This window comes from Cucumis melo, chromosome 3 (genome assembly GCF_025177605.1).
Source record: "Cucumis melo cultivar AY chromosome 3, USDA_Cmelo_AY_1.0, whole genome shotgun sequence".
NCBI lineage: Eukaryota > Viridiplantae > Streptophyta > Magnoliopsida > Cucurbitales > Cucurbitaceae > Cucumis > Cucumis melo.
In genome coordinates, this window is record NC_066859.1 from 3,481,788 (window position 1) to 3,499,849 (window position 18,062).

The window sequence follows — 18,062 nt, forward strand, 5'->3', positions numbered from 1 at the left end:
TGTTGATGCAAGTATTGGAGGATGCGGTGAAGCAGATGCTAGAAGCAACAATAATTAGGCACCTGGAAGTTTGGACGCCTAGATCAAACGAAGCTTGGTGCTTGGTCGCTTGGTGTGTGGACACCTAGATTGATCGCCTAGCTACAAAACAAAAATTTGTTAGATAAAAGGATGAGCCACAGATCGTACTCTCGTTAAGACGTTTATCGACTCTACTTGAAGTGTAAAAAGTTTGGTATTGTCACGTCGTTTCCATGATAAAACAACTAGAAAAATCAATCGAAGCTACATTAGAATTGAGTAAAAAACTAATACACTTGGAAAGTGAAATGATGACAGTTAATAAGTGTCATAAAAGATAAATAATGACATTTAATATCTGTCATACAATATTAATAATGACAGTTATTCGCTGCCATAAAATGTAAACAATGACAGTTATCCGATGTCATAAAATATAAACAATGATAGTTATTAACTGTCATCAAAAATAAATAATGACAGTTATAATCTGTCATAAAATATTGAATTCGTGACATTTATTCTATGTCATGAAAAACCACATTTTGTGACAATTTTGGAGAACTGTCATAAAATACTTTTCACGACTGCCGCATCAATGACTACAAAAAACTGTCATGAAAGCTTTTAATGACAACATTTAATTGTCACCGTAGACCCTTTTCTACTAGTGAATTCTCAACGTTTCATTTAAATAATAAAAAAATTAAAACAAAAATTTAATAGAAATAATATAATTATTCCTCAACTTGCCAGTCCGAGAGGAGGATGGTGGCGCTCGTGAAGATATCGACAAATTCTCATTTATCTATCTCTTCACCCCTCTAAAACATGGATGTTTGGGGACAAAAAGGTAATTGAACTATAATATCTATGTAAACAAGAAGTAAACTTAGACATTCTCGTAAATAATAGAAAAAATGATCGTAAATGTAATATAGGGTCTTTATTAAGCTATGTGTTGTTAGCCCTCATTTCAATCTCGTAGATGCAATTAAGCAAACTCAAAATCAATCTCTTTATTATACTAAACCAACCATAAAATGACTTCAAATTTAAGCGAACATCGTAAATGAATTACATAAGAGAAAAAACATTATGAAATTAAATACCTTAAATTCACTCGAAGAAAAAGCAAACATGTGGTTACTTTGAGTCGAAATTTGTATTAAATACCTAAAATTCATTTAAGAAAAAAAGAGACCGCCATGTTGTGTAGTGTTGGGGAAACCTTAATTATCACTCTCAACTTTTGCAAGACAATTTGTGAGAGTTCTCATATTTATAGTCTCCTGTCATTCACTAACCTTCAAATGTGAGACAAGCAAGTTTTCTCCATTGTGACTTTTTCATGGGCTATGGAATTTGGTAGGTTAGCTCACTTCCAACTGTTGTCCACAAAGGAGAAAATGTAATGTTTCTTCTTGTAGCCCCTTCAAGATAGTATATATAGAATACCCTCTTTTAGATAGTATAATACAATTAAAATGAAACCAATTTTTTTTTTTTTTTAAATATCCCTTTAGGAAAAAAAAAGTTAGATTTTTTGTTGACATCCTTAGATATATTGGTTTATTTAATGATTTTAAATTTGAAATCACATGGAATACCATAGCAATCACAAATGGGGAACTAATGTTTCCCTCCCTTAGTCTTTTGCTGTTTACTATATTGGGCCATGTGACATGAGTGTTTTTCTTTTACTACAAAAATATTGCATAAATGGTAAAATTTTATTTTAATTGTTAATATGGCAGAATAAAAAAAAAAAAAATAAAATGAATCACACATAATTGAATCACACATCCCGAATCAAATGCCAAAACACTAACCATCCCTAGTTCCCAGCTCTCAATTCCCAAAATTCCCAGCCAAAGCTCATCTTCTTCTTCTCAAACTTAGCTCATCTTCTTCATCTCAAACTTTCCATCTCAATAAAATACATTGGCAGATGACGGATTCCTCACAATACCAACGACCCACGACATAGATCACAAAACATCCAGAATAGTACCTTTACCTCAACAAGCTGCACTTATCATCCATCGACTTCTGCCTAATTGTAAAGTGAGAGTACTCTAGAGAGAATCTAAAGCTGAATAGATTTTATGGGGCTCTTTGGCAACATGAGATGAACTCGTCAATATCGAACAACATTCACGATGCAAATAGTATATTCATTCGAGGCTGTGATAGTATCAATAGGATTTCTCCTCCTTTGAAACTAGCAATATATTTTTTTAAAAAATTAAAAATGTCAATAAAATATATTTAGTAAAAAAAATCAAATTATTAGAAAATGAAAATACCATGACAACAAAAGGACTAAAATTAGAAAAATCTCAAATTAAAAAAAAAAACAATTATTAATATAAATCTTAAGAAATTTCAATAATATAACCAACAAAAAAAATTATTATTAATATAAAACACAAAAAAAATACCAAACTTCAAATTAAATATAAATTATTAATAAAAAACAATATTTTCTGATATAAATTATTAATAAGTAAATAATAAATTAGGATTTGATTAACAAAAATCTCAAATTTAAAAAATACACACCAAATTTCAGATATCAACAACTTGAACTGGACAACAAACAATCTTTAAATTTATAAGATAATTTTATTTCTACAAACTCAATAACATGATCTTTTTTATAGAAAAAATATGATTTTACTCTACATTTAAAAAAACACACAAATACCTAGCATTTAACAAAAAAATTCGAAAAAACAATATCTAAAAATTAAATCATCTTCTAAGTTGGTTTCCAATTCTAATATAATTAAATAAATACTCTGTACCGTAGAATTTGAAAAACAAATTTCAATATGCAAGATAGAAGGAAAAAGTTAGTATATTAACAAAAGTGAAATAAACTAAACCATCGTAAATTGGTTTGCAATTATAATATATAATTAAATAAATACATAAATACTTTATATTTGTTGAAATTGAAAAAAAAAATCGATAATAGTGTATAACAAAAGTGAAAAATTTAAGCATACTTATATTTTAAAGAATTTAAGAAAATTTTACCATTCAAAAAATAAAAAATGTCAATACAAAATACTATGTATTTGCTATTTAATTCATTCAGTTGAATCATTAAATACTAGGTAGTTCACTACTAAAAAAGCGTTTACTTCCAGCAGCACCAGAGAGTCAACAACCATGAAAATGAGACACAGATAGATTGGAGGACCAACGAAATTTACCTTGAATACATTTTCTTATGAAAATTCAAATTTGCTCTGTATTTTCAAAATCTAATTAAAAATTGATATTATGTATTAATTAATTATATAATTTCGAAATCTTATTAAAAATATATAGTATGTATTAATTAACTATTTAGTGTTAAACGAATAAGATATAGTCCACAAATTAGTTTAAAACAATAATAAAGTAATAAAAGAATAACATAAATAATAATATTTTAAAATCTTCACTACAAGAAATTGGGTCTACTATGACAGTTCATTTATCCAAAATTAAAAGGAAATTAGAAAAAACTGTCATAAAAGGTTAAAATGCGCGTTTTTGGCGGGAAAAAGCGGAATTTTTCGGATTTGAAGAATTTATGACAGTTAAAAATTGTCATAAATCTATGACAAATTTTAACTGTCATTAAATATAAATCATAAAATATATTATTAATTATATATTTTCTTATCTCCTTTCTCTCTGCATCTCCACGAAAGGGCTCCAAAAACCCAATCTCAATCCTCTTCATCTCCACCTCTTCCGACTGGCCACACTTCTCATCGACAACTCGTCCTAGCTTCCCCCAAATGCCTCTTTTCATTTTTATCACATTTTGTTTTTACGTTCACGCCCCCCACCCTCCATTCGTGCATCTTGAGTTTTGGGAGATCGGCTTGCGGAAGACGCACTGTTTGAACGGTGTTTAATTGGCAAGTGCTTGAACGAGCTCGCAGTCGCTTTCACTTCTTGAGGTACTATTCTAACTTTTCTCCCAATTTTTCGCTTTCTTTTTTGGTTCCATCGCCTGAAGTTCACTACTGATCTCCTCTTTCCTCACCGACGACTCTCAGGTTTGTATTTCCTTGCCGATGATCCAAATTCATCTTTGATCTCAATTGATTTCACATTTCTTTTCTTCTTATCCAACTGACGATTCGCTAATTGACTAAATTTGTGGATTATTGCCTTGTTCGATTACTTTTTGGAGATATCTTGACGTAGAGGAGATTGTGGCCGCGACTACTATTCCGATAACTTATTGATTGAGGTATATACTTTCTGCATGACTAATGTTGATTCTTCTTCTTCTTTTCTTTTTCTTCTTCTTTTTATTTTATTTTACTATGTGTTATGAAACAGATCAATTTTCTAACTTTCTTTTTTATGGAACTTCTTCGGTCTCCCCCTCTTCTTCTTCCCTACTTCCGCTGCAGAACCCGTCATACCACCCGCTTCCAGTGATAGAGATGCCATCTCTTGTCTTGGATTATTTGATCCAGCCACCGCCTCAATCCCATTTCTGGTATCCCCTTGTCCTCCTGTTATGAATATTTGTGTACTTGTCTGTAATTAAAACAAAACCCAATTTGTTTTTCCAATCTCAATTCACCAAAGAATAAGAGGGGAGAAAATTTTGACAAATAAATAAATAAGCAATTTAAAAAGAGAAGAAATTAAGAGGTTCCATTCCATCGATGGGGGATTTAGATTTGACCTCCAAAGTGAAAATACAAATATCGAAATTGTTCTACTAAGCTCTGGTTTGTGGTTTGATGGCAGAGATATCAGAATTTAAGACCAAAAAACAGATTTTTTTTTCTTTTTCTTGTTTATTTTCTACAATTTTGTATATAACTTTCTTTTTCTTTACTTATTCTTGGAAAATCTTTTTTGCTAAGCTAATTCTGACTCTCCAAATTCCAATTTAAGATATATAAAATAATTTTTTTCAGTTTTTAATTAGACTGTTAATAATGGTTCAACTATGCTTACATAGGGCATTAAAGAGCATTTTCAGTTGTATGCCTACACATGTTATTTTAAGTTTCATCAGTTGTATCTTTATTACTTCAAAATGGTCAATTGATCACTCTTTCATAAATTCAGTTCTTAAAGTGGCATCATTGGTTTGTATCTTGTATAACTTTGTTTATTATTCATTTGATGGTAGATGATAGGAGGGATGATCCTTTGGGTCTCCTATCAAATTAATGGACCTACGAGAGGGTTGGTTTATGAAGTTACTGTTGATTATTCGTAACTATGTTTCCTATGCAATGGTTCATCATGAAGTGCTAAGAATTCAAGAAAACAAAGTGGAGTCGTTGACTTGGGAGGATTGGGAAGTTTTTAAAGGATTACCAGGTATAAAGTTTTTGTTCAATAATTAAAACTTTTTTTCACAATTATCTATCAAAATTATAGAGCAACCTGCTTAATTAAGAAATAGGAAATGACTTTGTTGATGAGTATTACTGATATACTTCCTGTGTATGAACCTTTGCTTGTGTGCTTTCTGAATAGTTGCAATCAAGTACAATTAAATTTGTTGTTATTGGCTTCTGTTGATGAAACAATATGAATAGAACCCCCATCCTCTCGAAGTGTTTTCCTCTTTTCTCCTACCCTCGAACCTTAACCTTCATCTGATTGGTTTCTTATGCGATTTTTGTTTAGAATTAAGCATCATCATCTGGTTTCATCTTTCTCAAATTTTTTTTCTTTGGGTAAAAGATCAACTTTCATTGAAAAAAAAAGGAATTTTTCCATGTCTTGGCAAAAAAGACTACAATGGGTTTAGCTTTCCCCTTGGTCTTACAGCTTCTTTAGAACAGCTAATCTCATGGAATATTATGCCCAACTTTACAACGTTTGAATGTTTACAAAACTCGTAGAATCAATTCTTTGTCCGTAGAAATATGAAAATGGAATGTATGTCCTCCAATTGTCTGATCTTTCTGATGGCATTACTAGATGATTTGTGTTATGGGTTTTATTCAATTCATGGGAAAAAACTCAGAGATCTAACCCCTTTATTAGGATGGGGGAAAACTCACTTTCTTGGGGTTAAAATAAGCAGAAAGGAGGTTAAGGGGAAACTCAATAATTTGCTGGCAAGAGGGTGTTTGATAGAATGCTACAATGATATATGAATATGTAATGTCTTCAAAACTCATTTGTTTACTTCAAGGATCTCTGTTTCTTTTAACAATTTTAGTGAAGAATCTAATAATGGAGGTAACTTATTGGTTGGGGTATGTATTTGATGTCTCTAGTAAGATCAAACTCAAACCATATGCAAGCTATTTTTCAATGCTAGATGATGAGCCTTTTGTTGTTGTTTGATGTGTTACAGTTTCAACTTGAAGTGGCTAGTAATGAATGAATGTTTCATCGATACTTTTTGTGCAAAGAAAGTTGATTTGACTCTCAAGGTTAACGATCTCTTATTTATTTTCTATCTATTGCTGTTTTGGTTTAATGCTAATCATACAATTGTTGGTTCAGTATAGTGGGCCATCAAAACATGTTCTTGCTTATGCTAACTAGTTAAGAGAAGATCCCTGATTTTTGGATATCCTAGTTCAAGTTTCTCCAACAATAGATGGCCATGCATTTTGAAAATTGATGTTGGGTTATAAGCCCTCACTTGTACAAGTAAGCAAAATAAATTTCTTTATGGTTGAGCCATTTGGAAATTATCAAGATCAAAGCTTCTTGTTGGTGCTCATTTTCAAAATCATTTTTACGACCCTTTTTAAGTTATTTGTAGCAATTTGAGGTCTTTATTGTAGCTTCTTGGACTATTTTCCCATATTTCTGTTCTTTTCTTCTGCTTTGTTCCTTTGTTAGGTTCTGTTTTCATTGTTTCTTTTTTCTTTTTATCTCTTCTTTCTTCAGATAAAACATGAAAAGTTGATACAGTACGCACTTGCCTTCGTAGTTTTTGCTTGATAATTGAGAAACAACTTCAATTGCTGTAGAAGTTAGGTTATAAGATTCATTTCTCTTCTACTTTCATTGGAGAAGTCTTTTGTTTCTTTTTCTATCTTCTAGCTCTACACATACTTTAGTACTCCAAGTAGTAATTTTTAATTTATGCTCCAGGTTGAACTCAACCAAGTGATGAGTATATTTATAATTTATTTTGTAGGTTGAACTCAACCAAACGTGCCATTTGTAGTTTCCAAGGTTGCGAGTCGTTTTTTTAAGTAAGATTAATTGTTATGTAAGTGACGTCTGTGAGTTTGCCAATTTTATTTTGAATTCTTGAATTGTTTACTTATTTTTTAGGAGAATTCTTGAATTGGTTCTCTAGTAGTTTCTCAGGATAGAAATGGTTTATTTGAGAATTCAAATCATACACTTTAGGTCGGGTATCGACTTTTCAAATGGATTTAGGTTCTTGGGAAATAACTAATGAAAGATTAACATGACTATAACAGCTTCTCTTTTGTAATAGGACTGAAAATTTGGTTTCGAGCTAGTTCTTCCTGCTCCACTGTTGCCAAATGTGGGGATGATGAAGAGAATCAAGTGGTTCCAATGTCGCCACCACCTCCAGTTTCGAGCTAGTTCTTCCTGCTCTCCATTGTTTCTTCTTCTTTGAATGATTTTAACTAGATCTTAAGAAATCTGAGGTAATGAGTAAATGTTTTCGCATTAATTATTATATTTAACTTGTCTTTAAATCTTATGAATGATAGTATACCTTTCTATGTTAATTTGTTTATGATGTATGGGGTTATAGAGATTATGATGATGAAGGAAAAATTTTCAAAATGGTTGCTTGTTGAAGATATGTCAAGCCATGGAAATAGTATTAACTTTTTAACTTTAAGATAGTCATAATTATTCTTGCAATAAGGAGTGATGTTAAATAAAATATGAGTTGCTAAATTTCAACACCTATTATAGAAAAGAATAATTTATTGCCAAGCTTAGAAGTTACTATTGTTGAAGTGTGTATGTGCTATGTTGTTGAAATGAATGTGTATTGTGTTGTTGAAGTGAATGTGCTATATTGTTGAATTGATTTTGTTTTCTTTTATTTTTTTACTAGGTTTTGCCCGAATCCATTGGAGCAGCGAAACCATATTTGTGGCAATTCATTGATGTATAGGCATTTTTGTAGGTTTGGTAGGAAAATTTCCGGTTTAAATGTACTTATTTAAATAGCTAGCTTGTTCGTAACAAACCATATATGTATCAACACTTAAAGTGATATTATAAAGTGTATGTTTCTTTATATCAAAGCGTTCACTGTTTCTTTCCATATGTGATTGTATTGGTCTGTGTAATGGTAGGGCAACATGAAAAACAGGATTCAATAAAAATATAGTGCAAGCAAAACAGTGACTAAAAACAAAATTAAGACATTTAAATGTAAAAAAAAATTGTCATAAAAAAAGTTTTAATGACAGTTAATTAATGTCATGGAAACTGAAATGATGACAGTTAATAAGTGTCATAAAAGATAAATAATGACATTTAATATCTGTCATACAATATTAACAATGATAGTTATTCGTTGTCATAAAATGTAAACAATGACAATTATCCGATGTCATAAAATATAAACAATGATAGTTATTAACTGTAATCGAAAATAAATAATGACAGTTATAATCTGTCATAAGATATTGAATTCATGACATTTATTCTATGTCATAAAAAACCACATTTGGTGACAGTTTTGGGAACTGTCATAAAATACTTTCTATGACTGCCGCATCAATGACTGCAAAAAACTGTCACGAAAGCTTTAAATGACAGCATTTAACTGTCATCGTAGGCCCTTTTTCTACTAGTGCTTATACAAAATACATATTTCCGAAACATTTTTAAAGATCGATTCGAAAACTAACAGTAAAAATATGTTAACAATTTCATGTAGAAAATAAACCTATAAAAATAATTTTTAAAACTTATTAGAAATACTTATTTCGGAAATTCAAATTTGCCCTATATTTTTTGAATCTAAACATATAACAATATTTCAAATTTGTCCTATTAATGATATAGTTTAAAATAACAACATATATCCATGGTTTAGATATGGATGTAACGCCCAACAAATTCGATATTTCTTTTTGTTTTGGCCATTGTCATCAATATTAAGTGTGGTTATGGGAATTTTTAAATTTATTGGAAGAACCTTACCATTTTGATTTTCTCGAGTAATTAAGGTTGGGAATCCTTATTTGTTTAGGATAATAAGTATTACTTTTTATTTTATTATTTTATTTTTATTGGAAATAATTAGGGAAGCCTTATTAAACTAAAGTTGGTTGTTTTTGGTGAGATTTGGGGAGAGAGAGGAGGGGTTGTTTTGGGCTTTTAAAAGGAAAAGAAAAGAGTCATTTTTCTTATAAAAAGGCCTTGGGACTCGTGCGTAAAGAGGAAGAAAAAAAAATCAAAGAAAGAAAGAGGGGAAAAGAAAAAGAAAAAGGAAAAAAATTTTTTTATTGAAACCCTAGCCGCCGCACGCCGCCGCGAACCCGAGCCGCCAAGCATCCCCCCTCTCTGTTCAGCAGCGCAGCCGAGCCTGCAGTCGAAACCGAGCCGTCGCCGAGCTTCCAGCCGCGTCGGAAGAATCGTCCAAGCCGGTCCGCGCAGCCGAGCGCCGTGTCTGCAGCCGAAACTCGCCGCGCCGCGTCGATCTGAGGAAGAGCAGCCAGCCGCGTCGCGTCGCTCCGATCCAGCGCTGAAGAGCCGCAGCCGATTCGTCAGCCAGCCGTGTCCGCAACGCCATCGCTCACACGCCCAGCCACGCCGCGCCGCTTAGATCCGATGCAGCGCAGCCGGAACGTTCGTCAGCCAGCCGTCGCGCCGACTGAAATCCAGCAGCTAAGCCTCGCGCGCCTCCAGCCGTCGAACCCGAACCCCGAACCGCTCAACGCCCGCTCGCCCGAACCCGAAACCGAACCCGCGTCCGTGCCCACACGTGCCCAGCTCTCCCCGCGTGCAAGCCGCGCCGCGCCGCCTGCACTGCAAGCCGAGCCGCGCCTCCTTGCTGTCGCGAGCCGAGCCGCACGCGCAAGATCCTTGCGCCAAGCCGAGCCGAGCCGATCCCTGTTCTCCTTCCAGCCGAGCCGCCAAGCCTAATTTGGCCCCTTCCACCTAATTTTGGTAATTAAATCAACTATTTTGGCATTATCCAGTAAGATTCAATATTTTTGGGCACTAAATGATTTAATTTGGAATTAAATTAGATTATTTCTCCTTAAGGGACGTCCTGGACCAAGTAACTGCTGCAGCGGGGGATTTCTTCAGTAGGGGCTTGAGCACTGCAACCTCTCTCTAGGGTAAGTCATTTCAAATGAGTCTTGAACCGTTAGTCGTTGGTGATCTAATTACGAATCTTGGCATATTACACAGTTAGGACCTCGTCGCTTGGAAAGCATACTGCCTCGCGGTTAGGACTCGTCAAGTAAATCTCCAGGTAAGAGATTCTACTACTAGCTCCATGCTTAGAATTATGAGACTATGTATACTCCAATTTTGCATGTTGAGGATTAGACGGTACGATGCCTGAAATCAATGTTAGTATGATGTAAATGACGATATGGTTATACTATAGCCTGTTATGTGTGGCGAGAGCTGTTATAGCTATACGACAAATGTCGAGACGGAGAGTGTAGAGATGATTTATGTGATATGTTATATGCTGATGCCATGTGTATGTATACTGCAATTAGGGTACCTGTTAGCTTAATCTGTTAGAGTCGTACCTGCATGGGTGTCCTTCGGGATCACCACCTATTGAGGACTGTGTGGTCCGACGGGACACCAGTCTAGCATGGATATAGATATGACTCGAGTGACTCGACGGGGTCCTCGCATCCCGACTGTCCTTGGTGTCCCCCGGGGCACCGAAGACCAGAGATACGTTCCTACGGGAGCGCATGTTGCACGTGTTCGGGAACGTGCCAGAGATTAGGTACCAGTTACAGGACTCTGACGGGAAGTTAACAGGCACCTAGTGGGACTAGTAGTGGGTCCCTTACTGAGTATTTTATACTCACTCTCTTCATTTTATGTTTTCAGGTAGAGGACGAGGCAAGGGCAAGGGCAAGCTGGCGAGCGAACCGAAGTGACCGTGGAGGGCCATAGGGGCTACTGCTTCCGCTTATCCTTATTTTAGACTTTCGTATTTGAGTTTGAGTACTTTTCATTACTTATCATCTTTTTATGTAGATAGGGCCCGAGTAGGACTTTAGAACGCATTACACCTTTTTGCATAACTACCTTGTTTGAATTTTCATAAATAAAAGTTCTTAAACGTTACGCGTTTTTAATAAATTTTATGACTTAAACCACTTGTTCTATATTTAGTAATGACTTCGATTCAGTATAAGGAATTGGGTCGTTACAATGGATGTGGTGATTAATATTGCTACCTTTGATGTAATTGGATGGTCTTTGAGAATGTTTGATATGCAACAACAAGGTCTATTTATTTGCAAAAACACTTTGAAAAATTCTTATCATCAAAATATTTTCAAAAGAATACATCAAGAAAACATTGGGGACTTGGAATTTGGTTTTAGTCCTATGACAAAAGATACAAATAGTTCTGAAAACATTTTCAAACAAACATGATTCAATTAATACATGATTAAAATTTTCATTACTGGCGTTGACGTAATTAGAGGTATTTTGAATGCATGTTCTTTCAACTTTTGGATTGTGCTTCAATTCCTTCCATTTGTTGGATCGAAAAGATTCGCTATATGGTTGACGAACTTATGAAACAGATATAGTCAGCTTGCTGGATTTAAAAATAGTATCCTATTTTTAATTTCAAAATAACTATGATTAAATTGAATATTATATATATATATATATATATATATATATCTTTTCTTTAGAATTTAATTCTTACTCTCAATTATTGAATACTTGTATGTATATTAACTTTTAATGTTTATTTTGCTGCTAAAAAGTCTTAAATTATAGTTTTTGTTATGAAATAAATAACCAAGAAACTAAATAAGAATAATGTAACAATACAAAGAAGAATAGAGAAGAGAGGAAGTAGATGACAATTGAATTCAATTGTGGTGTGTATTACAAAGACACCACAAACCTCTATTTATAAGACATATCATGGAATTCAATGGGATGAATGTTACAATATGAAATTGAATGAGATTATATGAAAATTGTAACCTATGTAGGTTATGAATATCTACATTTATAATATATTATTATATTTACAATACTCCCCCTTAGATATCCATATTATATAAAAATAAATGCCTCATTAAAACCTTACTAGGAAAAAACTCGATGGAAAAAAATTCTAGTGAAGGAAAAAGAGTACATTATTTTTATATGTTAATAACTGACTCATTAAAAACCTTACTAGTATTCCTATTCTTTAAGGCAATATTTCTACTCCCCCTTATGAATACATCACTTGAGTTCTCTAAGTCGTCGTATTCAAATGTTGTGCACCAGCTTTTCAAATGTTGATATGAGTAATACCTTTGTGAATAAATCTACCAAGTTGTCTTTTGAAGAAATTTGTTACACACTAATGTCACCATTTTCTTCAAGGTCATGTGTTTAGAAGAGTTTTGGTGAGATATGTTTTATTCTATCTTTTTTTATATACCCTCATTTGATTTATGTTATACATGCAATATTATCTTCAAATAATATTGTTGGTAAATTTTTACTGAAAGACAAACCACATGTTTCTCGAATATGATGAGTCATTGACCTCAACCATACACATTCTCTACTAGCTTCATGAATTGCAAGAATTTCGGCATGATTCGATGAAGTGGCCGTAATGGTTTGCTTTACAGACCGCCAAGATATAACAATTCCTCCATATGTAAACAAATAACCTGTTTGAGATCTTGCTTTGTGTGGGTCAGATAAATATCCAGCATTCGCTTAACCAATTAGATCAAACCCATATTAATTGTCCCTAGAAGATAATGAAGTATATGCTTAACTCCATTCCAATGTCTTTTTGTTGGAAAAGATCTGGTCTCGTGTTATTAGCAGGATACATTAGTGCATCTATTGCACTAAGGTATGGTACTTAGTAATTCTTCATTATCTTTTCGAGGTCGAAAGATATCATTTTTTACATCTACTGATCGAACCACCATTGGAATGTTCAATGGGTGTGCTTTGTTCATGTAGAATCTTTTTAAAATCTTTTCAGCATATGTCGATTGATGAATAAAAATTCCATCGGCTAAATGCTCGATTTGCAAACCAAGGTAAAATTTTGTTTTGCCAAGATCTTTCATTTCAAATCCCTTTTTGAGATATTCTATTGCCTTTGAAAACTCTTCAGGAGTTCCAATTATATTTAAATCATCAAGATATATAACTATAATCACAAATCCTTACTGTGATTTCTTAATAAAAACACATGGACAAATTGGATTATTTTGATAACCTTCTTTCAATAAATATTCACTTAAGCGATTGTATCACATTTGTCTTGATTGTTTCAATCCATATAATGATCTTTGTAATTTGATTGAACATAATTATCTAGAGTTTGAATTATATGATTCAGGTATCTTAAATCCTTCAGGGATTTTTCATATAGATTTCATTTTCTAAAGATCCATACAAGTATACTGTAACTACATCCATAAGATGCATATCAAGATTTTCACATACAGTTAGACTAACTAAATATCTTAATGTAATAGCATCCACCATAAGAGAATATATTTCCTCATAATCAATGTCTGGTATTTGAGAAAATCCTTATGCAACAAGTCATGTTTTATATCTAGTAACCTCATTATTTTCATTTTGTTTACGCACAAATACCCATTTAAATCCCACATGTTTTACAGCTTTAGGTGTATGAACTACAGGTCCAAAAACTTCACGTTTCGTAAGTGAGTTTAATTTTGCTCGGATGGCTTCTTTCCACTTGGGCCGATCCTTTCTATTACGACATTCGTCAATAGATTTAGGTTCATAATCTTCATTTTCATGAATGATATTATGTGCAACATTATACGCAAAAATTTTTTCCACGATTACATTAGTTCTATTTCATCTTTTTCCTACCATTGTATAGTTTATCGAGATCTTATTGTTGTCTTCATATACTTGAGTCTCTTCAACATTTTCACTATTAGTCACGTCTAGAACCTTTTCTTGAATGTTTCTATTGTCAATTAAGTCATTTCGACTATTGGTCACTTTTCTTTTTCGAGGATTTTTATCCTTTGAACCTATCGATCTACCACGCTTTTGGCACAATGCTGATTCATTAATTGTATCAACTTGCTGAGTTGGGATTTCAATTCTAGATGGAGTATTTGCAGCTAGAATATATGACTTGGTCACTTTCTTTGTATCTGTAAATGCATCTGACATTTGATTTGCTACACTTCGTAAATGAATTATCTTTTGAACTTCTAGTTCACATTGCTTTGTACGAGGATCTAAATGAGACAATAATGATACATTCCAAACAATTTCATATTCCAACTTCTTAGTTCCTCCATCTAATGTTGGAAAATTTGTCTCATTAAAATGACAATCAGTGAATTGTGCAGTAAATACATCCCCCGTCAAGGGTTCAAGATATCTATTAATTGATGGGGATTAAAATCTGACATATATTCCTAACCTTCTTTAAGGTCCCATTTTAGTACATTGTGGTGAGAAAATTGGAGCATATATTGCACAACAAAAAATTCGCAAATGATAAATATTTGACTCCTAGTTATAAGCTAATTGTACTAGGGAATACTTATGATAAGGTGCCGGTCTTATGCGTATAAATGACGTTGCATGCAGAATAACATAAACCCATATAGATAATGGAAGTTTTGCTCTCATAAGTAATGGTCTGGCAATCAATTGTAAATGATTAATAAATGATTCTACCAAACTATTTTGTGTATGAACATGAGCTACAAGATGTTCAATATTTATCCCAATTGACATGCAATAATTATTAAATGCTTGGGATTTAAATTCACTAGCATTATCAAGTCGAATGTTTTTTATTGTATAATCAGGAAACTGTGCTCTTAATTTGATTATTTGAGCAAGTAATCTTGCAAATGCAAAGTTTCGACTTGATAATAAACACACATGTGATCATCTACTTGATGCATCAATTAAAATCATGAAGTATCTAAATGGTCTACTTGGTGAATTGATGGGTCCACATATGTCACCATGAATCCGTTCCAAAAATATAAGTGACTCAACTCCCACTTTGGCTGGTGATGGCCTAATAATTAATTTTCCTTGAGAGCAAGCAATACATGACAATTCATTGGATTGAAGAATCTTCTGGTTCTTTGGTGGATGTCCATGAAAATTTTCAATAATTCTTCTCATCATTATTGACCTATGATGACCCAATCGATCATGCCAAATAGTAAACATATTTAAATTCATGAACTTCGGGTTCATGGTTGCATATGTTTCAATTACTCGTATATGAGTATAATATAATCCAGAAGAAAAGGCAAACAGTGTTTCCAATATACGCTTCTCATGTGAAACAATAAATATATTATAAAGATATTCTATATTATTTTTATTGTTAGTTTCAACATGATAACTATTTTGACGTTAGTTTCAACATGATAACTATTTTGACGTATATTTTTGAAACTCAATAAGTTTCTTTTTTACTTACTAGAGAACAAAGCATTACTAATTGTGAATTTTGTTTCTCCAGACAAAATAAGGTTTGCTTTATCAAAACCTTCAATTAAGTTTGTAGAACCTGATATTGTATTGACATTTGCTTCAAGCATTGTCAATGTAGAAAAATATTTTTTACTTTTAAGTATTGTGTGCGTAGTTGCACTATCTGCCAAACATAAGTCTTCATTATTCATCTTTGAGTCAGCCAAAATATGAAAAATGTCCATAACTCTTCATTAAAAAAAAAACGATTACAATAAGTCTCTTGGTAAAAAGAAAAAAACTAACCTTGAAATGTAAATAATGTAAATAAACTGGTAAATGTTAAATAGAGAAAACATTAAAACATAAAGCAAATATTAGTTTTGGACATTATCATAATTAAATGAAGTATTTGCTACTTGTTCATTAACATCATTTTTCTCTTCAGGAGACTCAAAGAAGTCTGTCACATTCAAATGGGTCATGTTGGATCATCTTGATAGACAAAGTTTACTTCCACATTTCTTCCCTTTTTCCTTCAATGAGGTATGATAGAGATCGACTAAGTGCTTGGATGTACAATAAGTACAAGTCCAATGACCATTCATACCACAACGGAAGCATTGATTTTCACCACTTTTAATTTTCTTATTTTGTAGAGTATTCCTTCTATGATCATCATTTGTGGTTTTCTTGAAACCTAAATGATTATTACCATGTAAAGTACAATTACTTCTTCCTCTACCACGGTCACAACCTTGACCATGACCTCGACCTCGACCGTTACTATTATTTGAAAATACAACATTCGCTTTAGGGAATGGTGTTGCTCCAGTGGTCAAGATTCATGATTTTTCATTAATAACTCATTATTTTGTTCAACCACAAGAAGACATGATATAAGTTCAGAATACTTTTTAAAACCTCTTTCTCGATATTGTTGCTGCATGCAGGAGTATTTTCAAGACGTGAAATGTTGAAAATAACATATCTTCATCAGTAACTTTTTCTCCGCATAAGAATAATTTTAAACAAATTTTAAATAATACGGAACTATAATCACTTACTGATTTAAAATCTTGCAACCTTAAGTGCATCCAATCATATCGAGCTTTAGGAAGAATCGCACTTTTTTGATGATTGCACCTTTCTTTTAAACTTTTTCATAGTTCATAGGGATCTTTTACCGTAAGATATTCAATCTTTAGTCCCTCATGAAGATGATGTCGAATGAAAATCAATGCTTTCGCCTTTTCTTGACATGAAGTCTTATTTTCTTTTTCAATCGTTTCTCCAAGATTCATGACATCCAAATGAATTTCAGCATCAAGCACCCATGATAAATAATTATCACTATTGATATCAAGAGCTAGAAATTTTAATTTGGTAAGACTTGACATGGTAAAACTATAACAAAGAACAAAGAAACTAACTTATATTAGAAATTTAATAAACATGTCAAACATGCATTCTAAGACAATTTAGAGAAATATCATACTATGCACATGATACAAAAATCAATAGGACTCATATACAATAATTCAAAACATGCATGTTAATGTACAATAATTAAAATTACAAATAAAAACTACATATACATATTATGAAAAATTAACAACAATACAGACCAAAAACGTTAATTTTACAACATACTTATACATAATATGTTAAAACAACAGACTTAGGTAAATTGATAAAAACATTTAGATCATAAAAACAATTACAAAACGTATACTAATAGAAAGTAGACAACTAAATTATAGACACAAATCATAATGAACCTATAAACTATATATAGATCTTAAAATAATTGAAATAAGAACCAAACATAAACAATCACATAAATCATAAAGAAATTAAGATAAATTAAACCATAATCTTATTATGAATTAATAATATTTTTAACAAACAATAATCATGTAAACATAATATGTAAAATTACAATATGCAATAGTTATAAAAGATTACATTCTCAAATTTTGAACTATGGATAATGTATACATAGATTATTGCATGCAATGTTCACAAATACCAAAACACAAAGAAAAAACAAACTAATATTATAACCTACCTTTTGCAAATGATAAAATTGTAGAGACTCGTGTTGATAACGTGTTATGAAATAAATAACCAATAAACTAAATAAGAACAATGCAATAACACAAAGAAGAATAGAGAAGCGAGGAAGTAGAGATCAATTGAACTCAATTGTGGTGTGTATTACAAATGCATCATACACCTCTATTTATAGAACATATCATAGTATATGTTACATTATGGAATTTAATGGAATGAATATTATAATATGGAATTCAATTAGAGTTATATGAAAATTGTAACCTATATAGGTTATGGATATCTACATTTATAATATACCATTATATTCTACGATAGTTTTTAAT

The 18,062-nt window shown here is 32.2% G+C and overlaps 1 long non-coding RNA gene across 10 annotated transcripts; it reads left to right on the top strand.

Annotated features, from left to right (window-relative positions):
- The first annotated feature begins 3,689 nt into the window (after positions 1–3,689).
- LOC103487081 (uncharacterized) lies at positions 3,690–8,263 on the top strand. Of its 10 annotated transcripts, XR_007819315.1 has the most exons (9): positions 3,722–3,986; positions 4,223–4,282; positions 4,449–4,537; positions 5,186–5,379; positions 6,371–6,449; positions 6,916–7,005; positions 7,169–7,243; positions 7,478–7,655; positions 8,078–8,263. It is a non-coding gene; the product is annotated as an uncharacterized LOC103487081 (long non-coding RNA). The 10 variants fall into 10 exon arrangements; XR_007819319.1 differs by lacking the exon at positions 6,916–7,005 and having other exon boundaries at positions 7,461–7,655; XR_007819312.1 differs by lacking the exon at positions 6,916–7,005.
- The last annotated feature ends 9,799 nt before the right edge of the window (positions 8,264–18,062 follow it).